Source organism: Hyla sarda, chromosome 2 (genome assembly GCF_029499605.1).
Source record: "Hyla sarda isolate aHylSar1 chromosome 2, aHylSar1.hap1, whole genome shotgun sequence".
NCBI lineage: Eukaryota > Metazoa > Chordata > Amphibia > Anura > Hylidae > Hyla > Hyla sarda.
Window position 1 is genome coordinate 50007218 of NC_079190.1, and position 24915 is coordinate 50032132.

A 24915-nucleotide genomic window follows, 5' to 3' on the forward strand; every position below is an offset into this window, starting at 1 on the left:
AAGTTTCTGTCATACTGTGATGCTATGACATAGCCTAAAGCTGAGAATCCTGGTCTATCATGTTGAGTAAATGCAAGTCCTGAATTCTAGTTTGTGGTGTTCTGGTCATGCAATATGGTCCAACATTTTTTGTTTGGATAAGATAGAGCACAAGTTTTATATCCTGGTCCATCGTGTTCCATAAGGTCGAAATAGACTCTGAGTTCTGTATCCTAGCCATGCTGGGTGAGTATAGAAGTCCGGGATGCTGGTCCATCATGTTATGTTGAGATGGAATCATTCGAAAGTCCTGAATCCTGATCCATCATGCCCATATGACAAAGTGTAGAGTGTAAGTCCTATATTCTGCTCCATTATGCTTTGACGGAAAAAGTCTTGACAACAAAATCCATTTTCTGGTCCATCACGTTCTGCTAGGACAGTATTGGTTGATCATACCATGATGGCACAGTTCACACTAGTAGAATCAATGGTCCACTTGGTTCTGTCAGAGACTTTAGGTACATGAATGGGGAGTGCCCAGTGCCCAGACATAGCACAGTATAAGGCCACAGACAGGAAGAGAATAGACAGCAAATGTATCACCTGACACAAAGTTTAGAGGACGTATAACATGTCTCCTATATAAAATGATAACATGTCCCTAGAGTGCACCATAGTGAAATGTGCTGAGACTGCAAAACTCTGCGTCCTTCATTCAATGGGCAACAGAAAATGCAAAGCCAGAGACAAATGCCTGGATTTCTACAGAGTAGACACAACAAACAGATGCAATCAAAAGGAAAACAACAAACAGATGCAATCAAAAGGAAAACAACAAACAGATACAATGCTAAAGGAAAACAACAAACAGATACAATGCTAAAGGAAAACAACAAACAGATGCAATCAAAAGGAAAACAACAAACAGATACAATGCTAAAGGAAAACAACAAACAGATACAATGCAAAAGGAAAACAACAAACAGATAGAATGTAACCAAGTCAGCTACAAGGACTAAGAAGGTGATCAGATGGAAGATGAAGCAGCAGCAGGGAAGGGAGATGCTACTCACCAGAGGCTGCAGAGATTTAGGGCTGAGTGCACACTGGGGCTAGCTGTAGGGGATCTCAGTCAGTCAGCAGCTTCCCCACATAGTGCTGCACCAGGAACAGATCCAAACAAGTTCAATGCAGCACAAGCTATAGCTCCCCCTTTATGCTTCCCCCCTTAAAGACACAGCTTGCATTTTCCTGCAGTCCTCCCAGTTGTGAGTCCCTCCAGTCTCCTGTGACCACTGAAGATCATGTTTGAGAAGTGGAGATGGGAGTTCCCAGGACAGCACACATCACGGCAGATCCCTCATACCGTTAGAGCTGCCTGGAGCCAGTATGGGCACTGCACATGCGCACTACCCTGCTAGATGATTCCAGAACGCCATGTTTAAGGGCAATGAGCATGCTCAGATGGGTGATGCAGATATTGTGACTCCATGTTTGAGGGCAGTGCTCGTGTCCTGTGAGTTCAGGGAGTTGGAGGTAGTCTGTATTAGCTGCAGATGCTGAGAGAGTCCGGTGTTTATACAAATATATATTATATATAAAACTATAATATAGTGGACATAGCATACAAAATACATTATATATATATATATATATGTGTATATATATATATATATATATATATATATATATAACTGATACAGATAAAATAAATCCTTACATATAAAAGTAAGAACGATCTGCTGGGAGCTGTAAATCACTGTCTATTTCAGTGTTTCCCAACCAGAGTGCCTCCAGATGTTGCAAAACTACAACTCCCAGCATGCCCGGACAGCTGTCCGGGCTGTCCGGGCATGCTGGAAGTTGTAGTTTTGCAACAGCTGGAGGCACCCTCTTTGGGAAACACTGGTCTATGTAGAGGACAGAAGCTTCTTCAGGGTCCTGTACAGTACACACAATGTCCTAAAAAAAGGAAAATGGAGCCGCCCTCACCTGGTGTCCAAAGGAGCAGCTAACCCTGGTACAGGTAAAGAGTACAGAACATGTAATACCTCCCTGTACTGTAGGGGGCGCTACCAGACACCAGTCAGTGCATACACTTTAGGAATACAGGGGTTTTACCAGTGAATGCCCATTCTGATTGGTTGGTTCTTCCAGTCATTGACACGTTTCGCACATTCCATAGCATTGTATGTTGAGTCTGCTTTCTAGTTACAATGGTCCGGAAAAGACCATTGTATGTTGAAACTATTGTATGTTGAGGCCATTGTAAGTTGAGGGATCACTGCAGAGGCGTAGCGTGGGGGGTGCAGGGGGGGCAGCCGCACCGGGCGCAACATCTGGGGGGGGGGGGCGTGCTCGCACTCGCAGCTCTCTGCCCCTGCCTGGCTCACTCACTCTCTCTGCAGTGCTGGCTGTGCGAATCCGATCCGAGCCGCCGGGTCGCCACCCACTGTGGAGGCAGTGGCGGATCCAGGGGGGGGGGGGAACGGGGCAATTGCCCTCCGAGATTGTTGCCCCTCTTCCTGAACTATCGCATGGTGGAGCGGGAGCTGTCGGCTGTCCCGCTCCACCACCCCTTTCTCACGCCCATCACCTTGCTATCACACGCCGCGGCTGCTCCATTCCTGCAGTCAGTGAGAGCCAATCACGGCAGGCCGGTGCGATGACATCACATCATTGCGCCGGCGCCCGGAGATCACGTCCCCGCGGCTCTCACTGACTGCAGGAATGGAGCAGCCGCAGCGTGGGAGAAAGGTGACGGGCGTGAGAAAGGGGAGGGGGGAGCAAATTATAAGTGAGAGGGGCAAATGATGAGTAAGGGGCACATGTCAGGGGGGCATTATATGTGGGGGCACATGACAGGACCCCCCCCCTGTCATGTGCCCCTCATATATAATACCCCATGTCCTGTGCCCCTTACATATAATGCCCCCCCTGACATGTGCCCTTCACATATAATGCCCTCTGTCCTGCCCCATCAGGGGGCATTATATGTGAGGGGCACATGTCAGGGGGGCATTATATGTGAGGGGCACAGGACATGGGGCATTATATGTGAGGGGCACAGGACAGGGGACATTATAAGTCAGGGAGTCAGGGTCACATGTCAGGGGGGCATTATATGTGGGGGCACATGACAGGGGGGCATTATATGTGAGGGGCACATGTCAGGGGGCAATATATGTGGGGGCACATGACAGGGGCCCCCTGTCATGTGCCCATATAATGCACATATAATATATATATATATATATATATATATATATATATATATAGATGCAAATCAAAAAATGTTGCGGTATCTTGTAATACCTTTCTTATTGGACTAACAGCATCTATGGGAAACGCACTGTTAGTCCAATAAAAAAAGGTATTACAAGATACTGCAACATTTTTTGATTTGCATGACTGGACTAATACGGCTACTCAAATTTACTATATATATATATATATATATATATATATATATATATATATATATATTCTTACACAAAACACTATAATACTGATAACATATAATGCACTATATATATATATATATATACATATATATATATATATATATATATATATATATATATATATTGCATTGTATGTTAACAGTATTACTTGCAAGGTGTACCTAATAGAGTGGCCAGTGAGTGTACATTATATATATATATATATATAACGTTACATACACAATGGGGGAGATTTATCAAAACCTTTGCAAAGGAAAAGTTTCCCAGTTGCCCATAGCAACCAATCAGATTTCTTCTTTCATTTTCCAAAGGCCTTGTTTAAAATGAAAGAAGCGATCTGATTGGTTGCTATGGGCAACTCAGCAACTTTTCCTCTGCACAGGTTTTGATAAATCTCCCCCAATGTCTCCCACAAAAGACAAACAAACATTATAAGAAAATAATCCTAAAAGTTTATCATCTAAAGAAAAATTTAGATGCTGTAAACTTTAAAGACGAGATTATAAAGGAAACTTCCTTGATGTTGATGCAGTCACCTGATTTTGAAATTCATATAAATATGATGTCACTTCCTCCAGAATAGGAGGCAGGTGGCACATATAGACATGGGCCGTGGCTTATGGACTAGGATGCCAACCTCCTTCAATGCTAAGTACTTGTCAGTTTTCTGTGATTGCTTCCACCAAGTCATGGAGAAAATGCTAGAGAATCTTTTCATAGGACCCTGCACACAGTATCCCTCTGTTAATCCTTCAGGTAGGGTTCCTCAGGTGGGACAGCCCCTAGTTGCCTCTCCTAAAGTCTCTCTCTAATGTTGATATATATTTAATAATTATCTATATTCTATAGTGATGTATAGTACTTACCTTGTTCAGCGTCGCAGGACCTTCGGTCATGTGACCATGCTAGTAACCTCTATGGTATGTTGTAGGACCTTAGGAGGTCCTTGGGTCACATGTTACCTACAAATCTCTGTAATGGTGATTGACATCCGTATGGACCAATTAGCATTAGTCCAGCCCCTGCCCATATAAGGGAGCTATGTCCAATTATCACTCTCTTGGGTTGCTGCTCTCGTGGATGCCGGACTAACAGGATGGAGCTACGCAACTTTCAAAGACACGCTAGGCCTCAAAAACCTGCCGGCCTCAGCGGAACCAAAACCGTGAGTTCACATCAAAATCCCTGCTAATGCTAGTGTGACTACTGGACCGCAACTAACCCCTAAATCCAGTGGAACAACGCATAGTACTAAAAGACTCTTAATTAAAAAAATCATTGTGAGACAAAATTGAAAAAAAAAAACCCCATTTTGTAACTTTTGGGGGCTTCTGTTTCTACACAGTACATTTTTTGGTAAAAATAACACCTTATCATTATTCTGTAGGTCCATACGATTAAAATGATACCCTACTTATATAGGTTTGATTTTGTCGGACTTCTGAAAAAAATCATAACTACATGCAGGAAAATGTATACGTTTAAAATTGTCATCTTCTGACCCCTATAACTTTTTTATTTTACCGCCTATGGGACAGTATGAGGGCTCATTTTTTTAGCGCATTTTAGCGGTACCCTTTTTGTATTAATCAGACTTGTTGATCACTTTGTATTCATTTTTACATGATATAAAAAGTGACCAAAAATGCACTATTTTGGACTTTGGATTTTTTTTGCACGTACGCCATTGACCGTGCGGTTTAATTAACAATATATTTTTATAATTCAGACATTTCCGCATGCGGCGATACCACATATGTTTATTTTTATTTACACTGTTTTTTTTTTTTAATGGGAAAAGGGGGGTGATTCAAACTTTTAATAGGGGAGGTATTAAATGATCTTTATTCACATTTTTTTTTCACTTTTTTTTTGCAGTGTTATAGCTCCCATAGGGACCTATAACACTGCACACACTGATCTCTTATACTGATCATTGTTATCCCATAGGGACCTATAACACTGCACACACTGATCTCTTATACTGATCATTGTTATCCCATACGGACCTATAACACTGCACACGCTGATCTTTTACATTGATCACTGGTTTCTCATAGGAAACCAGTGATCGATAATTCTGCCGCTTGACTGCTCATGCCTGGATCTCAGGCACTGAGCAGTCATTCGGCGATCGGACACCAGGAGGCAAGGTAGGAGACCCTCCTCGTGTCTAACAGCTGTTCGGGGCGCCGCGATTTCACCGCGACAATCCGGATCAGCTCCCTTAGCTAACCGGCATGGTTTCACTTTCACTTTTGGGAAGGGTGGCGGTAGGAAAGGCGTTAATGAGGAACCCTCACCCTGGCGTCACGAATAGCAAGGGTTAACAGGCACCCTTTAATTACTGCACAGCTACACTCCCCATACCCTACACCCCCCAGGCTATCACATATGAATAATTGACAGCTGGGTGTTACCATTCCTTGTCATCTGGGCATGTCTCAATACACTTTCATCTTACCAAATCATAGCTGGCATTGTTAGACATTGCAAGGATGTACTATTGCAATAAATCCCAAAAAATCTAATAAAGGTTTAAACAATTTATATTTTCTCTCTTTATAATACACAATGCAAAAGACTTTTAACTCCCTTTTAGTCAACTAAATTTTTTCCTCTTGACCCTGCAAATTTTTGGCCATCAGGCAGATTTGTAGGGCTATATTGTGGCAAGCATTTTGCTATATACTGTCTTTTGCTCATATATATATATATATTATAGGTTACAATGTCAGTTCTATCAGGCCAGTACTTAGTAGTTTAGTACATAGAAGGCTGAGATACAGTGACCTGTGTGGGAATGAGCGCAGATACTGTATCACATACCCTAATGCTGACATGTCACTTCGCCACGTACTCAGCATTGCTCCAGGGTAATTCTTTGTCTATTGCTGTTAAGCGTCTGGCCTGAAGTATCTATTTCGTTTTGTATAGAAGGACACTTGGTTTCTATAAGTTTTCAAACTTTTAACAACTTTCCAGGGATTGAGGCGTAATAAGTAATCCGGGCGGATTAAATATATGAAATATTTGAAGTTTGAATATGGATGCATCACCCGCCCACACCCCACGCACACACATTCACTGGTAGTCTGGGCCCTTTCTATACTCCATGCATGCTCCAGCAGAAGAGGGTGAAAGGTGTAGCAGTGCTCAACCCCATATCGCTGTGGACCCAATTGTAGCAGAATAGGCTTCTATGACTGAATGGAATACTGTATGTACAGCGGGTGAAATTAATATTGAACATGTCACCATTTTTCTTACTAAACCTGCTAACTCCAGGTATTTTTGAAGCTCTCCACAAGTGCCCACGGCTCTTCTGTTTATTCTTTTCTCCTCTGTCAGAAATCTTTTGAGGAGCACCTGCTTGGGGCAAATCTATGGTGAAATGATCGTCTTTCCACTCCCGTATTATGGCCCAAACAGTGATCACTGGAACATTCAGAAGCTTAGAAATGCACCTGTAACCAACGCCATTGTTATGTTTTACAACAACTAGGTTGTGAAGGTCTTGAGACAGCTCTTTGCTTTTACCCATCATGAGATGTGTCTTGTGTGACACTTTAGCAATGAGACCTTTTTGAAGCCATCAGTTGGGACTTAAAGGGTAACTCCCGCCAAGTACTATATAATCTAATATGTCCCTACCTAGTAGTAATCTAGCCCTAACCCCCTACTTGCCTTCAAAAATGCTTTTAATCGCTTTAATAGAGCAGATTTAGTGCTGATGCCTTGCTGGGCGCTTGCTTACACCCTCACATTGTCTATGCATGAGTGTTTTATTTATCTAATAGGGTGCCTCCAGCTGTTTCCCAACTACAACTCCCAGCATGCCATGATTGCTATTAGCTGTCAGGCCATGCTGAGAATTGTAGTTGTGAAACAGCTGGAGGCACCATATTGTCTAATGTCATAGTGTCACAAGAATGCCTCCCGCGAGCGCGATCGCTACCATCACCGCTAGCGGGGTCCCTGTGCCCACTAGCAGGGTCAAATGTGCCCCCCGCGAGCGCTACCATCACCACTAGCGGGGTCCCTGTGCCCACTAGCGGTGTCACAAGAATGCCGAGCGTGGCTCTGTTCCCCGTCCCTGTCAGCTGTCAGGGTATGGGAACAGATTTAAAAGCCTCGCGCACAGCTAACGTAGTACTGCGCAGGCGCAGCACTACGCAAGTAGCGTAGGGCTAACGTAGGCAGCGTTAGCTGCGCGCGGGGCTTTTAAATCTGTTCCCGTACCCTGACAGCTGACAGGGACGGGGAACAGAGCCGCGCTCGGCATTCTTGTGACACCGCTAGTGGGCACAGGGACCCCGCTAGCGGTGATGGTAGCGCTCGCGGGGGGCACATTTGACACCGCTAGTGGGCACAGGGACCCCGCTAGCGGTGATGGTAGCGCTCGCGCTCGCGGGGGGCACATGTGACACTAGTGGGCACAGGGACAAGGTAAAGGGGGCGGGCGGGCGGGGCAGTGCGCGAGGCCAGTGGAGCTGGCCAATGCATGCAGCCCCAGCTATTAGTGTGCTCGCTCTCGCCTGTTTGATTGACAGGCGGGAGCGAGCACCGCAGTGCCTGAATTTCGACTCATTGCCAGTCTTCAATAAGTCGAAATGCATTTGGCCACTAGGAGGGCGACCCCTAGTGGCCGAATTTAAAAGTGATTTTAAACTTGTTTAAAATCACTTTTTTTAATTAAAGTATATGAGAGATATGTTGTAGTACTTAAGTACTACAACATATCAATTTTTGTGCTTCATGACAGTGCCCATTTAACTAGATGATATTAATTCACACTGATAAGGGGCTCGATTGCTTTTTAAGTACTGATAAATTTCAGCTGTTGTCTTGGCTTTCCATGCCTTTTGTACCTTCCTTTCTACATGTGATCAATACTTTTTCCTTGTGTTATTTTTACATTAATTCACATGACTTTATTTCTGAGCTTATTTGTTTAGGTTTGTTTAGGTATAAATTTGTTTAGGTATATATGTATTACTTGGGTTGCAACCAACATCTGGTGAACATTTCATGTCAATAGCACCTTTGGAAATATATTTAGTAAGAAAAATCTTGACATGTTCAATGAGTATGATCCAAAACTGCTTTGTAACTTATACATTGTTCTGTAGAGCATCATATAGGGCAGCATAAACCTAGTGACAGATTCCCTTTAAAAAAAAAAAGCGCTTCCGGTTTTCGTTTTTTTATTGCCAATATCATGCACACTCACTCTGCCTTATTCCAGTGCAACTGCATTTTTTTTGTTTTATTACTCAACTAACTTGGTCATGTGATCACCAATCTGACCCTTACAAAGTTACATGGCTTAATGTGTGGCAGGGGATGTCAGTCCTGAGTCAGCTGACTTTCTGTGACTACAGAATGACATCACCACCTACTAGTTTCCCTCTTACTAGTTCCCAGACCTCTCCCAACCTACATCTGTATACTGCTGCTGCTCTCTGTATGGGATAAGGATATATAGTAAACATATACTTGCCCTGAGGCTGTGTTCACAAATTGCGTTTTTTGCTGTGTTTTTTTTCTGTTTTTGTTGTGATTTTCCCAATATTGTGGCAAAAATTGTGCTTTTTGACTGCAGTTGTGCAAATCACAGTAAAAACTGGATGTATCACGTCAGTTTTGGAAAATTGCAGCAGGAATAGCCTGTAAACACGTGAACAAAATAAAAATTCAAGGTATGAACACAGCCTAAAGACTTCAAATCTTCATAAAACACTTCAGTTGTGGTTATAGAGCAAATCACTTTAACCTCATGGTAATATTTTTCCAAAAACACACTTGGAATAAGAGAATGCATTAAAACTGCATTTAGTGTGAACAAACCTCAACCCTCGCAGCTAAATAGATATAACCAGTATTGAGTCCAATCTCTATTTTAAACAACACAAATGGGTAAACATGCATATCCAATATGGAGCTACAGTACAGACCAAAAGTTTGGACACACCTTCTCATTCAAAGAGTTTTCTTTATTTTCATGACTATGAATATCATAGATTCCCACTGAAGGCATCAAAACTATGAATTAACACATGTGAAATTATAGACATAAGAAAAAAGTGTGAAACAACTGAAAAGATGTCATATTCTAGGTGGAAAGTTTCCCCAAGTGCAGTCACAAAAACCATCAAGAGCTACAAAGAAACTGGCTCGCATGCAGACCACCCCAGGAAAGGACGACCAAGAGTCACCTCTGCTGCGGAGGATAAGTTCATCCAAGTCACCAGCCTCAGAAATCACAGGTTAACAGCAGCTCAGATTAGAGACCAGGTCAATGCCGCACAGAGTTCTAGCAGCAGACACATCTCTAGAACAACTGTTAAGAGGAGACTGTGTGAGGCCTTCATGGTAGAATATCTTCTAGGAAACCACTGCTAAGGACAGGCAACAAGCAGAAGAGACTTGTTTGGGATAAAGAACACAAGGAATGGACATTAGACCAGTGGAAATCTGTGCTTTGGTCTGATGAGTCCAAATTTGAGATCTTTGGTTCCAACCACCGTGTCTGTGTGTGATGCAGAAAAGGTGAACGGATGGACTCTACATGCCTGGTTCCCACCGTGAAGCATGGAGGAGGAGGTGTGATGGTGTGGGGGGGGGGGGGGCTTTGCTGGCAACACTGTTGGGGATTAAGTTAAAATTTAAGGCATACTGAACCAGCATGGCTACCACAGCATCTTGCAGCGGCATGCTATTCCATCCGGTTTGCGTTTAGTTGGACCATCATTTATTATTCAACAGGACAATGACCCCAAACACACCTCCAGGCTGTGTAAGGGCTAATTGACCAAGAAGGAGAGTGATGGGGTACTGCGCCAGATGACTTGGCCTCCACAGTCACCGGACCTGAACCCAATGAAGGCAAAAGGGCCAACAAGTGCTAAGCATTTCTGGGAACTCCTTCAAGACTGTTGGAAAACCATTTCAGGTGACTACCTGTTCAAGCTCATCATCAAGAGAATGCCAAGAGTGCGCAAAGCAGTAATCAAAGCAAACGGTGGCTACTTTGAAGAACCTAGAATATTACATATTTTCAGTTGTTTCACACTTTTTTGTTATGTCTATAATTCCACATGTGTTAATTCATAGTTTTGATGCCTTCAGTGTGAATCTACAATTTTCATAGTCATGAAAATAAAGAAAACTCTTTGAATGAGAAGGTGTGTCCAAACTTTTGGTCTGTACTGTATGCCACATCTACTCCTTTGTATTGCACGTCCCTATCCCCTTTTATCAACTTCCCGCTAATGGGCTATAAACACAATAACAACAATAAAGATATCAGATCACTAAAGTGCATCACTCCAGATTACACATAATAAGGTGTCTCAGTGCTTACCCATATTAACTATGTTCCTCCGCTCCCCTACGCTGTTTGATGCTGCCACTTTCTCAAGTGCGGCCCCTTGAGAAAGTGGCAACACGAAACTGCGTAGGGGAGCGGAGGGACATAGTTAAAGGGATATTCCAGGCAAAAACATTTTATCCCCGCTGCGCTGCGATCTCCCTGCAACACCCGCATTCTATGCGGGTGCTGAATCTCCAGTTTCGGAAACCTCTGATTTCCGAGACTGGGGACGTGAGGTCACACCATGCCCCCTCCATTCATGTCTATGGGAGGGGGCGTGACGGCCGTCACGCCCCCTCCCATAGACATGAATGGAGAGGGCATGGTGTTACATCCCCAGTCCCAGAAACCCGGAGGTTTCCGAAACTGGAGATTCAGCACTCGCATAGAATGCGGGTGTTGCAGGGAGATCGCAGCGGCCCCAACCCCCCCCCCGCCCCCCCCCGGCGTTCAGACATCTTAGGGGATGAAATGTTTTTGCCCGGAATACCCTAAGGGGGGATTCACACATGGTAGATTTTATTGCAGGAATCAGTAGGGTCGTTTTAGGGACAAGCACATAATTTACAGCAAGTTCCAGATGAATAAGACAGTAGCGAAAAATATATGGTCGTGAATTCACCCTTACAATGTGCAGGCAATTTAAGGAGAACCCAGCACTCACTGAGTCTGCACATTTGAGTCGACACAAATATAGTATCCTGCAGGTTACAATGAAGCTGGGATTATGTTTAGTCTGCTGGTGACTTCATGCTCATACATACTCTGAGGCTTACACATTCTTTCCATGTAATATATTCCTACCAGAAGAGAACAGTATTAGCCGCAGTTTGGCTGGTCCACTATATCACCAGGTACGGGCACTGGGCACACATGGGAAGGAAACCATCTATATGTATGCTACAGGGGCACATAACTAAAAGTTTTTTTTTCTGGATTTAGCAAATAAAGGTTATTGTTTATATAATTAAAAGTATAATGGAGGGAGATTTGTCAAAACCTGTGTAGAGGAAAAGTTGACAAGTTGCTCATAGCAACCAACCACATTTCTTCTTTAATTTTTGAGAGGCCCTTATAAAAATGTAAGGAGCAATCTGATTGGTTGCCATAGGCAACTGGTCAATTTTTTCTCTGCATGGGTTTTGATAAATCTTCCTCATTATCCTGATTAGCGTTGGGCGCGAATATTCACACTGCCAATATTTATCACAAATATCGCATATTCACGAATATTGCGAATATAGCGCTAAATATTTGCAATTAGAAATATTCGCTTTTTTTTTTTTCACAGTACACATCACAGTGATCATCCCTCCCTGCTTCCAGCTTATGGTGTAAACAAGGCTCCAATACTAGTTACTGTGTCAGACTGGCGGGCGCCGGAAAATTTGCATATGCAAATTTTATGGTGAATGCGCATGCAAATTTTATGGCGTATAGTTAAAAAAAGGCCGCGAATATTGCAAATATGAGAATTTTGCTAATATATGAGGAATATTCGTACATATATTAGCGAAATATCGCAAATTGGAATATAGCCTATGATGCTTAACACTTATCCTAATATACAGGGTTGTATTTACAGCTCGTGCTGCTCTAAGCACTCTGACTGAATACGCCCCATTAGGGTGATTCCACAAGCTTCTGAATTTTTTTAATGCAGATCTGTCTAAATAAACAGCAAAACCAATGGATGGATATCACCCCTGTAACCAGAACATGGCATTATTAATTACAAATCCACAACATAATGAGCGGCTGAAGATCTGCAGGTAAAGTATGTAGTTGTTCTGACCCATGTGAATTCAACCAAAGGGGGTCAGCAGAGAGGACTGTGGTCAGACTGGAAAGAACTGCACAACTTCCTCTGTAGTATACAGCAGCTGATCAGTACTGGGAGGATAAAGACTTTTATATAGAAGTAATTTACAAATCTGTATAACCTTCTGGCACCAGTTGATTTAAAAACATTTGTTTTCCATTGGAGTAACTCTTTAAACAGAGTACAGGACACTGAATTTGAACTTATCCCAGGAGGTGCACTCATCTAGTGCGGTGGCCCAGAGCGGAAGCCCCAGCTGTGCGAGTGGCTGCAGTCATTAAAGGTTTGTTGGTTTGTCTAAATGTGGCCAATATCTATCTATTTTCTGTGTTTCTATGAATTCCCTACATGCAGTGAGCCTTATATTGAGTGTAAAGGGTTAACAATTTCTACCCAAAAGCCTATTGAACTGTGCTTACATTTCAACCCCTTAGCCAATTTGTGCTAAGGACTGTCTATCTCCACCACTATGCCCTATTGCAAAAGAAAGACAAGGTGCGCTATGGGCCTGGCCTAGTTAGTTAACATCTGGGGATTTCCTTTCTGGATACCCTCAAGAAGTTGTGTCTCAGTATACCCAAAACTGTAAGGGAAGGGATCTTTGCAATAATTTACCACTGACCACCCCATTAAGACCCCGAGTAGCTTGCTCAGTAGAATTCTACTTTAATAGATAGAGAAAGGTAGTTCGGCACAGCTTGGATAGTGATCCCTGGGTAGTAAGCACTGTAGCGGCATGCACTTTAGAAGCAGGTGGTGCTCAGACTATACCAAAGGTAAATCCAGATACAGTTGCAGATATGTAGAAAAAAGTCGGCCAGGGAGAAGACATAGATGGTAACAAACGGGGGGGGGGGGGGGGTACCACTGAGAGACGACAACGCTGTTTTGCACTGAATAAGTGCTTCAACTGGCCAGTTGAAGCACTTATTCAGTGCGAAACAGCGTTGTCGCCTCTCAGTGGTACCCCCCGTTTGTTACCATCTATGTCTTCTCCCTGGGCAACATGGTTGTAAGTATGTGCTGAATAAAAGAATCTTGCTGAAATAAGAAGATTGGTGAGTGGCCGACTTTTTCCTACATATCTGCAACTGTATCAGAATTCTACTTTAACCCGTTCTGTACGAAGCCCATTATGAGAACCAGGCCAATTTTCATTTTTGCACTTTTTATTTTTCCTCCTCCCCTTCTAAAAATCATAACGCTTTCAATTTTGCACCTACAGACCCAAATAAGGGCTCAATCATTTAATAACAAAACCAAAAAATATATATTTGTGGGGTAAAATTTTAACAGAAAAACGCCATTTTGTAAATTTTGGGGCTTTTGTTTCTACACAGTAAAATTTTCGGCAAAAATGACACCTTATCTTTATTCTGTAGGTCCATACGGTCACAAGGATACCCAATTTATGTAGGTTTTATTTTATTTTACTACTTAAAATTATAACTACAATTACCAAAATTACTATGTTTAAAATTGGCATCTTCTGACCCCTATAACTTTTTTTATTTTCCACTCACGGGACTGTATGAGGGCTAATTTTTTGCGCCGTGGTCTGTAGTTTTTATTTGTACCATTTTTGTTTTGATCGGACTTTTTGATCGCTTTTTATAAAAAAAAATGGTATTGGTATACAATTTTGGACATTTGTATCTTTTTTACGTGGACGCCCTCGGCCGTGCAGTTTAGCTAACCTTGTATTTTAATAGCTCGGACATTTATGCACGCGGCAGTACCACATAGGATTATTTCAATTTTTTATTACATTATATTATTTAAATATGGGAAAAAGGGGGGGGGGATTCAAACTTTTAATAGGGAAGGGGTTAATTCACTTTTATTACCTTTTTTTCACACTTTCTACTTTTTTTTTTTAGCCCCCATAGGGGGCCATACCATGTCATCTTCTGATTGCATAGCCTGATCAAGGCTATGCCATAGCATAGCCTTGATCAGTGTTATTGGTGCTCTGCTGCTCAAGCCTGCATAGCAGGCTAGGAGCAGCAGAAGACCTATCGGACAGCAAGGAGGCAGGTAAGGGCACTCCCGCCATCCACTCTGCGGATGTCCCGATCATCTCCACTGAGCTTCCGCCACCCTTAACCCTGCATTTTAGATGCCGCAATCAACTTTGATCGCAGCATCTAAAGGGTTAATGCCAGGCATCAGCCCAATCGGTGGTGCCCGGAATTAACCCTGGGTCCTGGCTGCCCGTAGCAACTGGAACCCACCGTGTTTAAAGCGTTCTCTGCTCATGAGAATGGTTTAAACCCGTTAACATCCCATAGACTTGGACTGAAAGGGAGGGCATGACATCACGAGGGGGCGTGGCCATGACATTAGTGCCGCATCGCTAATCATCAGGCATGGATCAGAGTTCACTCGGTGCACCTGATCGGCGGGACCCCAGTGATCAGACATTTTATGTATTTATAAGATGTCTAGGGGTGGAGTACCCTTTATGTACCAGGATGCAAGGGCATACCTGTACGCCCTTCGTTGCTGGTGCTGCAGTCCCTCCCTTTTCAAGTGGTGAACTCTGCACCTTTCAGAGAACTGATGGCTTGTGCCAAGCCGAGGTGGAGAGTCCCAAGCCCTCATTTCTTTTTGAAAAAAGCAGTACCAGCCCTGCACAAACATGTAGAAGAGAAGGTGGGCCAGTCCTTGAGCCTGTCAGTGTGTACCAAAGTGCATGGCAGCGCAGATGTGTGGAGCTGTAACTACGGTCAGGGACAATACATGTCCTTTACGGCCCACTGGGTGAATGTGGTTCTTGCACAGCCAAACCAGCAACTTGGCCGCTTCCACGCTCTCACGCAGTTGGTCCTGTGACAATGTCCGACTCTGCCTCCTCATCCTCCACCATGTCCTCAGCCTCCACTGTACGGAAAAGTCACAGTGCCCCTCCAGCATACCATGTGTCACGACAACTGGAAATGGGAACCATGGTGACTGACAACGGGATGAACATCTTGTCTGCGCTGCATCAAGGAAGCCTGAGCCATGCGCCCTGCATGGCACACGTGTTCAATCTGGTTGTCAAGCGGTTACTAAAGTCTTCCACCCAATTGCAAGACATCTTAACAATGGCAAGGAAACTTTGCATACACTTAAGCCACTCGTACATCGCAAAGCACACCCTCCTTGAGCTGCAGCATCAGAACGGCATCCCCCAACATAGCCTGATATGCAACATTTCCACCCATTGGAATTCCACTTTCCACATGTTGGACCGACTATGTGAATAGAGAAAGGCCATCACCAATTTCTTGATGATCCAAGCGGATAGGGGGACTCCCCTGTATAACTTTGATGTCATCCAGTGGTTGCTAACATGTGACACCTGCCATTTGCTCAGGCCCTTTGAGGAAGCCACATTATTAGTCAGTCGACAGGATGAACAACATCATTCTACTGCTTCATTTCCTACAACGGATGGTGGAAACAATGGCTGGTCAGGGCACTGGAGACGTGGCGCGTACATCTCACAGCCCTGTGGGGGCTGAATTGGAAGAGGAGGAGGGGGAGGTGGACAGTGGAGCACAGGAAATGTGTAGACAAATGGGTGGTTTTTATAGTCATCTGACAGGAGAGGTGGAGCAGGAGCAGCCAGAGGAGCTACAGGGTGATGAGGAAGACGATACAGAGGACCCAGGCACACTGTGGCAGTATGCAGTGGAGAGGGAGGCAGAGAGTTCCTCCGAGTCAATTGCACAAATGTCACGATGCATGCTCACTTGCTTGTGTAGTGACTGCTGAATTGTCACCATTCGGCCGTGGAATGACTTCTGTCTCTCCACCTTGTTGGACACTCGCTACGAGCTATCGCTGGTCTGCGCTAACGTTCCACTGCCATGGCTGCTGGGGAGGGGTGGGGTGGCAGGAGCAGAAACAGCTCGATCAGCAGCAGCCTGAGTCTACAGTCGCTGTTGAGTAGCTTTCTTCATCTGCATAGTATAGCAACTCATCAGCAGCAGGTAGACCTGGAGCAGGACCTGAACCAGCAGGTGGTGCCATACTTGGACTTGAACCCCCCAATCACATAAAATATCAACTGGATTTGTGGCCGCAACTAGCAGAGTTTGCCCTGGAAAAGCCGCCCTGCCCGGCCAGTAGTGTGTCATCAGAGAGGGTGTTTAGTGTGGCGGGGGCCACAGTAACCCTGAGGAGAACTCGCCTGTCCACCAAAAATGTGGAGAGACTTACCTTTGTGAAAATGAATCAGGTTTGGATCAGCCAGGATTTCCACCCACTAATGCCTGATGCATCAGAGTAGATTGACCATGGTGCCATATCATTACTTTACAAATATGGATTCAGCAAAAAATATTTACGGTGCTGCTCCCCAGTTACAGAAATTCCTCCGCATTAGACCACAGGTAAGTATTGAGGATATGCATTAGCTAAAACTAAACTTTTCTTAGGATAAAATATATGGAACCAATTTTTTTTTTTAATCAAACAAAAGGAAAGGTGTGCAAAAAACACCATGTGCCACCTACACCTCCAAGTATTGATGTGATGCAAAAAAACTCTAAAAGGTGGAAGGGAACAACGTATGGTTCCTTGTAACAGGTGGGGGTAAAAACTGACCCTGTAAGGGCCCACTCTCGCCCTATTAATTACCTTTTTGGCAAGTGTTACTTGCCCTAAAAAGGGTGGCCCCACACAGGAAACTCTCCCTATTTACACCTAAAAACCCTTCCATTTCCCAGGGTTTTTAGGTGGAAGTAGGGAGAGGTTTGTGTGTGGGGCCGCCCTTTTTAGAGCTAGGAACACTTGCCAAAAAGGAAATTAATTGGGCAAGAGTAGGGCCTTACAGGGTCAAATTTTACCCTGTAAAATGGTAAAAGAGGTTTTTGCATCACATCAATACTTCGTGGTGTAGGTGGCACATGGTGTTTTTTGCACACCTTTCCTTTTGTTTGATTTAAAAAAAAAATTTGGGTCTATTTATTTTATCCTAAGAATATTATTAAAAGTTAAGTTTTAGCTAATGCATATCCTCAATACTTACTTGTGCACACCAACACTTTGACAAAAGAGAGCGGTTTCTTCTGCCTACCTGCCACCCACCCGATGCCACACATCTGATGCCAAGTGCTGTGTGATTCTGCTGCCATTTTGTTTCCTCATGCTGCCACCACCTCCAGGTTGTGTCATCCTGCCGCCATTTGGTCTCCTCATGGTAGGGATTCATATGATCCCTACCTAGCCCGGATCGGTCTGGCCGTTCACCCGCAATTTTAGTTTTTCTATATATGAAAATGCTGATGTAACTGGCACAGGTGGGGTTTTCAGGAGCCTAGTGGCACTGTGACGTCTGCGCTGCCCGCTTATGAATATTTATCCCCCCTCCCTCCGCCTCTCCCTCTCCCCTCCGCTCTTAACTGGTCTTCACTGCGCAAACCCTGACCATGCCAGTTACAGCCACATTTGCATATATAGAAAAACTAAGATTGTGGGCAAACGGCCGGATGGATCTGGGCAAGGTAGGGATCATATGAATCAGCGTCCCCCGCACTATCCGTCATTTCCTGTGGTTAGTGCGGGAGTGAACATGTGACAGCTTTTCTTTAAGTCTTCCACCCATCTGCAAGACATCCTAAAAATGGCCTGGAAACTTTGCATGCACTTCAGTCACTGGTACACCGCAAAGCACACCCTCCTTAAGCTGCTCGTCATCATATATTAGCTCTGGAATTACCACAAGAATCAAAGGTTGAAGCGATAAAATAAACCATAAATGATGAAATGACACACTCACAGTTTCATACTGTACCAGATGTGTTTGTTTACACGTGCATGGCTTAATATTTTAGACAAGCATATAATACTGGCAGAATCTACCCAGTAGCCCTCCCGGGTCAGGCCTGCTCTGCGGTCTACATAGGTTGCCGCCACCTCCAGACTGTGTCATAGTGCCGCCCTATGATCTCGTCATGCTGACCACAATCTCCTTGTTATATTTCTTTGGTTGTCATACAGTATTTGTTCAAGGTAAACCTGTCGGGCACCCGGGATACTCAGTTATGAGCATTGGGGGGGCGGGGGGAGGGGGGTATTTGTGTTTGGCTGAGAGGCAGAAGCTGGAACAGGTGGTAGCTTGCCTTGTGTCGGACCGTCAGCTCGATGCTCACCAGACTTGCCCTCCAATGGGTCCTCAAAAAGGACTTAAAAAAAGTAAAATGTATTAAAATGAAATAAAATAAAAATTGTATTAAAAAAATCTCTTTAATCTCTTCAATTGTGACGCCTTATGGTCTCCCGACTCTGCTGCCACATCCAGACGCTCTGCGACAGTGATTCTAATAGCGAAGCCTGTAAATCTGCATGTCATACTGAATAACAGCATTATTTCGCTAACCCAGCACACTCCCTATGCGCGTTACGGCAAGGCAAAGTGTTCTACACCCCTATTGAGACTCTCTGTAGCCCAGAAATAGCCTTTTTAAATAGAAATTTGCCACAAATAAATTCAGATCTAACCAATTTTTGGGGGGGAAATTTGGCGAATCGGCCGAATCGAATTTTCAAAAAATTTGCTCATCTCTATTTAACACTTTTGCATACCTCAGCCAAATTACAAAACCTGTTAGATTGCCACTCATACCATATCTATCATTCCCCCGGTGCGCCACACTAGGAGTTTTCTCTCTCTTCTTGCATGAACTGTACTGGATCATTGATGTACACTCTAGATTAGGTGCAAGTCTGCTTAACCGGAGCAGAGCTAGAAGAGATGTTGCTCTGGCAAAAGCCAGATTCGGATCAGTTTTTGTTGTTGTTGATGTTTTTTTCTTGGGGGGGGCTCCAGGTCTCTGGGGAGAGGGGATTGGATTAGGAACTCTTCCCACCGCCTTTCTGAAAGCTTCTGTATAGAAGCTTAGCTGGGGAATGTGCCCAATGAATCTCATATAATATGCAAATGTGAACTTCTGCACAGTTGTGACGTTCCAGTGTGTTTAGTTATAGCAAAAACAAAAATGCTGGTTAACTCACAATACCCCATACACAGATTTAGGCAGCTAGCAGAGGGGTTTCTCAAGACTTTTTATACATTGTAGTTGGAATATGGGTAGCGCAACACCGCATGAGCAAGCATAATGATTGGTTCTGAATGACTGTGACAAGTCCTGTGAGGGTGTTCACAGTATGCAGTGGTTAGCACCTACCAAAAAAGTGTTACAAGAAAGGACAGCATCACGGGCATCAAAGGCTTATTGATGCATGTTGTGACCAAAGAGGAGATCATCCAATCCCACAGAAGAGCTACTGTAGACATATTAAACAGTTAATCCCGACTATGATAGAAAGGTGTTAGGAAACAAAGGCCCTCACTGCTTGCTGTGTATGGTCCTTGCATAGTCAATCAGAATGCTGACCCCTGTCCGCTAGTAAAAGCATCTGTGATGGGGAAGCGAGCAGAAGAACTCAACCAAGGGGCAATGCAAGAATATAGGCTTGCCTGAGGAATCATTCATTGTTTTTTTTTACACATGGCCGGGGGCATGTGCATTCCATACCTTTACACAGCTCCAACTTACACAGCCCCTTACACAGCCCCGACTCAGCCCGTAGGCCCCTGACTCCGCCCCTAGACCTCCCCTATGACCCACCCCAATTATTTTTATTTCTTTTTAGTACTACAGAGACAGTAAAAAGTGAGACAGACCTATAACTTTCTATTTTTTGCGTATACAGGGCGGTATGAGGGCAAATTTTTTTTTTTACACCGTGATTTGTAGTTTCTCTTTTTTATTTTGATGGGACTTTTTGATCGCTTTTTATTAATTTTTTTTTTCTGGTATATGAAGTGACCAAAAATGGGCAGTTTTGGACTTTAGAGTTTTTTTACGTGTACGCCATCGACCATGCGGTTTAAGTAATCTAATATTTTAATAGTTCAGACATTTACACATGTGGTGATATCACATATATTTTTATTTACATCATTTTACTTGAAAAATGGGAAAAAGGGGGATAGTCCCGTTTTATTTGGAAGGGGTTTATTCACAATTATTATTATTTTTTTATTTTTACTTTTTTTTACAATAATTTTATTTCTATAGGAAACTATTTTATGTATCTTATAGAAATCAGTGTTATTGGCGCTCCATTAGTGCAGCCTGACATGGCTTTCTGCACTAAAGGAACCCCGATCGGACGTTCAATCAGCCAGCTGGAGATCTCATCCCATTTAGGCGTCTAAAAAGTTAATATCAAACATCGGCCTGATTGGCGATGTTAGCCATTAGCCATGGGTCCTGGCTACTAATAGCAGCCTGGACCCACTGGGTATGAAGGAGATGAGCACGCTTCAAACTGCAGAAGCGGTTGCAGGGCATTTGCTTACATCATGTTTCTTAAGGGGTTATGCACTAAAAGCTATATAGAGGGGTTTAAGCTATATATGTGTTTCATATAATTTGGGTAGGCCCCTTTGTTAGTAGTTTCTCCCTCATATAGTTGTAGGCTTCTCTGTGAGGGGCCCGGTCCTACAACAATAATATGAGAGCAATTAATAACAGAGGGGCCTACTCAAACTATATGGAAGCAACTATTAACAGAGAGGTCTACCCAAACAATATGGAAGCAACTATTAACAGAGGGGCCTACCCAAACTATATGGAAGCAACTATTAACAGAGGGGTCTACCCAAACTAAATAGGGTGCTCCATATAGTTTGGGTAGGCCCCTCTGTTAATAGTTGCCCCCATAGCTGTGGTAGGCTCGGGCCCCTCTCAAAGAGGTGAACAACTATATAAGGGGAACTATTAGCAAACAGGGGCCTACAACAACTGTATTGGACACATCTTGCCACTAAATAGTTGTTGTATGCCCCTTTCTGCTTCTAATTGTTGCCCCCATATAGTTGTAGGCCTGAAATCTTGCCCCCAGGCAGCAGGCCCCAGCTCAGCTGCCTGCCACTGCAATATAGTTCAGTTTTTTTCCCTCAAATTTATGACAGGCTCCGTTCCAGTCCTCTCAGGCTCATTTGCCGCTGCCACCACTCACCTCTTTAATAGCCAGGTCCAGCGTCGCCACACAGCAGCATCAGAGGGACTCTTCTCTGCTCTGCCACAGCGCTACTGTGCATGAGAGGGAGCAGAGCAAAGATATGTGCAGCAGCGATGCACTGCTGCAGGGATTATTTTCTGACAGTGACAGGCAGCATGTTTGTGACTGATTGACTGACTGTACGTAGTCAGTCAATCAGTCAGCGAGTAGTGACGGGCCCCCAGCGGTCAGTGAGGGACAGTCACAGCCACTCATTGACAAGCAAAAAAAAAGGTCCAGGGCCGGCCGGGCCCCCCTAAAGCTCCGGGCCCCTTAGAGTAGTCCCTTAGAGTAGTATGGGTTGTACCCCCTTGATGGGGGCCCTGGATAGGGGATAAGTTGTCTGATCGCGGGGATCCCCTGCAATCTCTCCTGCAGCACCCCTGTCATCAGCCTCACGGAGCGAAGATCGCTCTGTGTCTGATGACTCACGATTGTGACATCGTGGCTCTGCCCCCTCGTGACATCACACTCCGCCCCCTCAATGCAAGCTTATTGAAGGGGGGTGTGTCGGTCACCGTGAGGCTGATGACATTGGTGCTGCAGGAGAGATTGCGGGGGTCCCCAGCAGCGGGTCCCCTGCAAGCAGACATCTTATCCCCTATCCTTTGGATAGGGGATAAGATGTCTAGGGCTTGAGTACCCCTATAAGATCTCAATCTTCGCAAACATCTGTGGGATGTGCTGGAGAAAGCAAGTCTGATCCATTGTGGTCGCACCTCAAAACTTAGAGGACTGTTTCTGATGTCTTCTGGGAGATACCACAGGACACCATATGGAGTCAATGCCTTTATGGCTAATAATTTTTGTTGTTGTTGTTTTGCAGCATGAAACTGGAAACAGATTTCATCCAAAAAACTGCCCAAAAAAGCCATATTCGCTGCATGGCATTTTTTGGGGCCAAAAACTGTGGCCAGATGTTAGCTGGGAGTCAATAGAGAAATATAACATACCATACCCACATGGTGTCTTTATTGTTGACATTTTTCACCCTTTAGTGATGTTTTTTGGCAGTTTATTAGGTCCAACAAACACCAAAAGAAATTGTGACTGTTCGCAGCCTGAAGAAGGAGCCTACACAATTTTATGCTGCTGGTTGTTATGGTGGATCTGTGTATAGTTATAATGAATTCTCTATTGATGTATGTTCATCTTTGCAAGTAATCCCCTGATGGGTCTCATACAATATTACATTCACATTGAGCAGTTACATTTGTTTTAAATATATCAATAAATACATGAGAGGATGAGTTAACCATCTTTACTGTGAACCCATTAACATTTATCGCAATAAAGTACGGTATACCTCCAGAGTGAACCATACCGCAACACAAAAAGGGCCTTGACTGTAACAGGGATGAAGAGACAGATCACTTAGGGCCTCATACATCAATACTGTCTAAGGGAAACAGACAGTTGTGTTGAATAGGATTTCTCGGATCCCAAACAAGTGGTCTATAATCTATGGCTCTCCACTCAGCAGGCCCTGACAGCTGGTAGTTTTAAGGCCAACCTGATAATTGTAGTGTATGTATAATGTAACAGAATGGTAAATCAATGGTGAAACCAACATATGTTCGCTGTCCTGTCGGGGCAATATTTGAGGCTCTGTTAGGACAGATGGGTGAAGGATATTCCCGAAATGTGATATCCTACAATCCACCAGAGAGGGATATAACAGTGAGTTTCCTGCAGGCAACTTCCAGGAAACATGTTGTGTTCACATTCAGATAAAAAGTACTACACATGTTTTTTTTCCAAGTAGAGTCGTGGCCAAATGTTTTGATAGACACACCAAAAGACGGGCACAGCCTGAAATGTAAACTACAAGGGTGCAACAAGTTGCCGAATTTATGAGGAAGCCGTCTGGGGAAGCCGCCGTAGCTGGTAGTGGAGCGCGTGCAGTCTGCTATTCCCTGTGCTTGGGTCATGGAGTACCGGTAGTGTTGCGAACACATTGGTCAGCTTTAGAACACCCCAGTGGTTCTACCTCTACTACACATATTTTTGCACATTCATATGCATATAGCACTTTGGGTAATATTGACACTTTATAATTTTAAGGTAGGTTTAGTGTTATTTGCACCTTGTGTGGTTTGTATGTATTACTATAGTATTATCATCAGATTTTTACTTCTGTGGGTGCAGCTGTATGTTATTGTTATTTATTATTGTATTGCATTGGGACTCTTTCCTCTTTTGGTTATTGTACTTAGCACAGGGCAGAGCGTAGTAGGATTACATTCCTCCGCTCTGATCAACTATATTTTAATAGAAGTCAAATATATAGCTGTTACCTCAAGCACCTCACCAACTAGGGTGCATAATGATATGTGTGGATTAATGAATAAAAAAACAGCATCACTAATACAAAAATGTAATTAAATATAATTCAATAAAATATAATAAAATAAAATGTACTACACATGTACAGGCACTAGTACATACCCCACTGGGCCCTAGTGGGGTAATAATACTGGATGAATGACTAAAATATCATGAGCATGTACAGTCCGATAATCCGGCACCTGGTTTGTTAGTCCCGTAACAGAGCAGATGGTTGAAATGCACTTGATAGATACTGCAAGATCAGACTCCAGATAGTCAATAGATGGAATAAATATGATAATGGAGGAACATTAATATTATATTTCTCACCGCCTGTAGCCGCCTGGTTCTCACTGGAGTGGACCTGTGGAGTGCGGCTGTAGAAAGCTCCACCGTTGAGCAGCAAGATGGTAAGTGGCAATCTCACGCTGGAATTTGCGAACCCGATGGCAGTGGGGTGCGACACGATGGTCAAAGCCGGTCCTGGCAGCCGCTCTTCCGTGGATGGTTAGATGGTTACAACGCCGACACTCTGGCAGGAGTGTCAGCACACACGGGAGCGGCGTCCCACGTGGGGAACTGGAGGTGAGATGCCGGCACACAAAGCGGGCGGCTGGAGCTTGGATCGACTCCTCAGGTGAAGCGGGAGGCTGGAGACTAGCTTAACTCCTCAGGTGCCGGGATTCAGTATGGACACTGGTAATGGGATGAGTACCAGTAGATGGTGTGAATAGTGCCAAGTCCTAAACGCGTTTCAGGGTACTGGGAACTATAGTCCTCCGACCCCTTCTTCAGTAGGTAAATGTGCATATAAAACTTAGAAAGTGATGCTGTTTATATCTTAAGACTACACCTGTTGTGATTCATTGTTCCTAAAGATA

At 44.0% G+C, this 24915-nt stretch overlaps 1 protein-coding gene and 1 long non-coding RNA gene across 4 annotated transcripts in view; one reads left to right on the forward strand and one right to left on the reverse strand.

Moving 5' to 3' along the window:
- The window catches only part of SACS (sacsin molecular chaperone), a 90892-nt gene extending 86563 nt beyond the window's left edge, over nucleotides 1-4329 (reverse strand). Inside the window, exon 1 of one of the 3 annotated variants that reach the window (XM_056561760.1) lies at nucleotides 4313-4329. The gene's annotated coding sequence lies outside the window, so the exon portion shown is untranslated. Of the gene's footprint in view, nucleotides 1-1055; nucleotides 1356-4083; nucleotides 4193-4312 lie in introns of those variants that run through there. The other 2 variants (XM_056561761.1, XM_056561759.1) reach the window with 2 other exon arrangements.
- The window catches only part of LOC130358466 (uncharacterized), a 35225-nt gene that overhangs the window by 5974 nt on the left and 4336 nt on the right, over nucleotides 1-24915 (forward strand). The window contains exon 3 of the long non-coding RNA XR_008889531.1: nucleotides 12809-12926. This is a non-coding gene — a long non-coding RNA (uncharacterized LOC130358466). The remainder of the gene's footprint in view (nucleotides 1-12808; nucleotides 12927-24915) is intronic.